This window comes from Vicia villosa, unplaced genomic scaffold (assembly GCF_029867415.1).
Source record: "Vicia villosa cultivar HV-30 ecotype Madison, WI unplaced genomic scaffold, Vvil1.0 ctg.000585F_1_1, whole genome shotgun sequence".
NCBI lineage: Eukaryota > Viridiplantae > Streptophyta > Magnoliopsida > Fabales > Fabaceae > Vicia > Vicia villosa.
Genome location: NW_026705267.1, coordinates 826,596 through 830,960, shown reverse-complemented (window position 1 = coordinate 830,960; position 4,365 = coordinate 826,596). Strand labels below are relative to the sequence as shown.

The window sequence follows — 4,365 nt, the reverse complement described above, 5'->3', positions numbered from 1 at the left end:
TTACTGATTTAAGCGTTAAAATGATAACTTTTTAGCAGTACCTTTTCTATTTTTGAGATAATTGTATCAGCTACCGATCATCCTCTACCCAATTTAAGATGATATATACTTAATTAGTCAGTACTTTACCTGATAATGATTTTATTTAATAAAAAACACAAACAAATGAAATGAGTTCGAATTATTTGAATTGAATGAATAGGAAAAAAAAAAAAAAAAGGAAAACAAAAGAGAATACATAACGGTGGATTTGAAAATGAAATTAGCATAGCACAATAAACTCGATCTAGTTCCCGCCAAACGCACTAACAAACACATTCTATTCTCATTCTCATTCACTTCACCATTTCTCTCTTCCATTTCTGCAATCACAATCTTGAAACCCCTAACCGATTATCCATGGCTTCCAGTTCCAGAACACGCTCTTCCTCTCCCGCATTATCCCTCTTCAAACCTGGAACCTTAGTCGAAGTCAGCTCCGATGACGAAGGATTTCGTGGTTCTTTTTTTACCGGCAAGATCGTCCGTCGTCTCATCGGTAACAAGTTCACGGTCGAGTATGACAACTTAGTGGTGCATTCAAACAGCACAAAGCGCCTTAAAGAAACAACTAGGCTTTGCCAACTCCGTCCGATTCCCCCCAAGGAGATCAACCGGGAGTTCAAATTCGGTGATGAGGTTGACGCTTTTCTCAACGATGGATGGTGGGAGGGTCACGTCACCGGAGTATTAGAGGATGGTAGAAAGACAGTGTACTTCAGAGTCTCGAGGGAGCAGCTGGCGTTTTCCGACGAGGAACTCAGGCTCCACCGTGAGTGGGTTGATGGAGGTTGGAACCCACCATTTCCACAACAGGTGTGCTTTGATTTCCATTGTTTATTGCTTTTAGGTTGAATTCTAGGGTTGCATTGTTATTGCATGTCTTAGGATGTTAATGTTAATTAATTAACTTAATTTGATTTCGGTTAATTGTTGTGAGTGGTGATAATGATATTGTTTGTTCATTATTAATGGTATAGGATGATGATAGTGAGATTAAGAAAAAGGTGTGTGTTAAGGCTGCTGAAACTGTGACCGGAGACGAGGATAATTTCGAGTTGAAGGAAGGGGATTTGGTTGAGGTGTGCAGTGACGAAGATGGTTTCAAGGGGGCTTGGTTTTCTGCGACCCTTGTTGAGCCTAAGGCGGGATGGAAGTTTGTTGTTGAGTATGAGAGCCTGGTCGATGATGATTCAAAGCTTTTGAGAGAGGAAGTCAGTACCCTGAAAATTAGGCCTCGTCCACCAAAAACTGATGATGTTGATCAGTTTAAGCTTCTTGATGAAGTGGATACCTATTACAAAGATGGTTGGTGGGTTGGGGTTGTTTCTAAAGTTCTTGGGGACTCCAAATATATTGTTTACTTTAAGAACTCTAATGAAGAAATGGAATTTGAACATTCCCAGTTGAGGCTACATCAGGAATGGGTGAATAACAAATGGGTCATGGCTTCTAAGGTATGATTGCAATGTTTGTTCTTTTGAGTATGCACAATGACGCTTTCGAATAACAGTAGGCTTGAATTAATTTGTATAGTAGTATATTGTCAAAATAGTTTGTTGTGAGAGGATTGACTTCAATACTCGTATGGTGGAATGGTTGTATTGAATTTTAAAGAGGAAATTCAGTCTTCCTATAGATAAGCTGACGCACCCGTTTTGAGCCAAAAAAATCTTATTTAAACTAGCTCAGTGTATGTTTGGTTTTGCATCAATAGGATCTGTGCAGCCTGAACTCACGTTTTTTCCACGTCTATGCAAAAGCTTTGGTTTGTAGCTTCTAGGAAATCATGTAAAAACCAAAACCGGGCATGCATTTGACTCTGAGTGTCCAAACTCCAAACGCCAAACCAAACAAATACTCAATCTTTTGGAGTGTGTTGGATTTCATCTCCGATGAAATCAGGAGTAAAAGTCTGATGTTTTGAAACTCGTGGCTTCTCATTATGATGGTGAAGTATCCTGTCCAAGTTTTTAAATTGATTACGTCTCAGGAAAATAGTTTATATCTAATAACACAGTTAAGATGATTATTGGCTGAAATTCAAGTCAGTGATTATTAGTGGGTTTGTTTCTGTTTTGTCACTTGTTTTTGCAGTCTAGAATTCTAGAATCTGGATTATCAATGTTTTTCTCGGTACTTAACCAAATTTGCTCTTCATTTTTTATGCAACATTTTGGGTTTTGTTAAGTAGTGATTGTGTAACAGAACTTTGATATCACCACATTCAAAGTATTCCCTTTATTCATCCAAACTATTTTGATCACATGATTTATCTCCCTTTAACTTTGCATGATCGGCTAAACTAAATAGATTTGTTGAGTCAATTGCTCTCCAATTTTAAACTTTACAATTTACATGTAGTTCGGTAGACTTGGCTTGCATTTTGATTATAATTTGTTTTACTTCTACGAAGGAAATCATGTATTTCTAGCTTGTTATGATATCACTAATTTTTATCTTCTCCATTGATTGAAACAGTAGTTTGAAAGTATCTGTTTCTAGCTCATTAATGTCATGCACAATATTTGAATACTGTCTAGTCAAAAAATAGTTTGAATAGCCATGTGCACGAACGTGTTTGGTCATGTTGCATACCATCAAAGAAATTGGCTTATTAAGCACTACTATTTTTACAGCATTTTCTAATGTTTAAGACATTTACTAATATTGTTGACCAATACTTAATATTAACATGATAGCAAGCAATGTTTTAGATTGTGATACGCTTTGCAATTGTTGCTAGAATGACAATATTTACAAGGTCTTAGCAACCACTTTGCGACTAAAAATAGAGAAAATGATATATTCTTGCCTCTTCAGCATGCAATAACGTATTTTGATTTGATGATCCTAACCTCAAGCTTTTGGTTTAAACTATTTCAGGCATTGTGATTTCGGTTAAATGTTGTGAGTGGTGATAATGATATTGTTTGTTCATTATTAATGGTATAGGATGATGATAGTGAGATTAAAAAAAAGGTGTGTGTTAAGGCTGCTGAAACTGTGACCGGAGACAAGGATAATTTCGAGTTGAAGGAAGGGGATTTGGTTGAGGTGCGCAGTGACGAAGATGGTTTCAAGGGGGCTTGGTTTTCTGCGACCCTTGTTGAGCCTAAGGCGGGATGGAAGTTTGTTGTCGAGTATGAGAGCTTGCTCGATGATGATTCAAAGCTTTTGAGAGAGGAGGTCAGTACCCTGAAAATTAGGCCTCGTCCACCAAAAACTGATGATGTTGATCAGTTTAAGTATCTTGATGAAGTGGATACCTATTACAAAGATGGTTGGTGGGTTGGGGTTGTTTCTAAAGTTCTTGGAGACTCCAAATATATTGTTTACTTCAGGAACTCTAATGAAGAACTGGAATTTGAACATTCCCAGTTGAGGCTGCATCAGCAATGGGTGAATAACAAATGGGTTATGGCTTCTAAGGTATGATTGCAATGTTTGTTCTTTTGAGCATGCACAATGACGCTTTCGAATAACAGTAGGCTTGAATTAATTTGCATAGTATATTGTCAAAATAGTTTGTTGTGAGGATTGACTTCATTACTCGGCTGAAATTCAAGTCAGTGATTATTAGTGGGTTTGTTTCTGTTTTGTCACTTGTTTTTGCAGTCTAGATTTCTAGAATCTGGATTATCAATGTTTATCTCAGTACTTAACCAAATTTGCTCTTCATTTTTTATGCAACATTTTGGGTTTTGTTAAGTGGTGATTGTGTAACAGAACTTTGATATCACCACATTCAAAGTATTCCCTTTATTCATCCAAACTATTTTGATCATATGATTGACATGTGATTTATCTCCCTTTAACTTTGCATGATCGGCTCAACTAATAAGATTTGTTGAATCAATTGCTCTCCAATTTTAAACTTTACAATTTACATAGAATTTTGTCTGTAGTTCGGTAGACTTGGCTTGCATTTGGATTATAATTTGTTTTACTTCTACGAAGGAGAAACTCATGTATTTCTAGCTTGTTATGATATCACTAATTTTTATCTTCTCCATTGATTGAAAGAGTAGTTTGAAAGTATCTGTTTCTAGCTCATTAATGTCATGCACAATATTTGAATACTGTCTAGTCAAAAAATAGTTTGAATAGCCATGTGCACGAACGTGTTTGGTCATGTTGTATACCATCAAAGAAATTGTCTTATTAAGCACTACTATTTTTACAGCATTTTCTAATGTTTAAGACATTTAATAATATTGTTGACCAATACTTAACATTAACATGATAGCAAGCAATGTTTTAGATTGTGATACGCTTTGCAATTGTTGCTAGAATGACAATATTTACAAGGTCTTAGCAACCACT

At 36.2% G+C, this 4,365-nt stretch overlaps 1 pseudogene; it reads left to right on the top strand.

The window, feature by feature from the left end:
* The first annotated feature begins 399 nt into the window (after window positions 1-399).
* LOC131629609 (protein AGENET DOMAIN (AGD)-CONTAINING P1-like) lies at window positions 400-3,662 on the top strand (annotated as a pseudogene).
* Window positions 3,663-4,365: the final 703 nt, after the last annotated feature.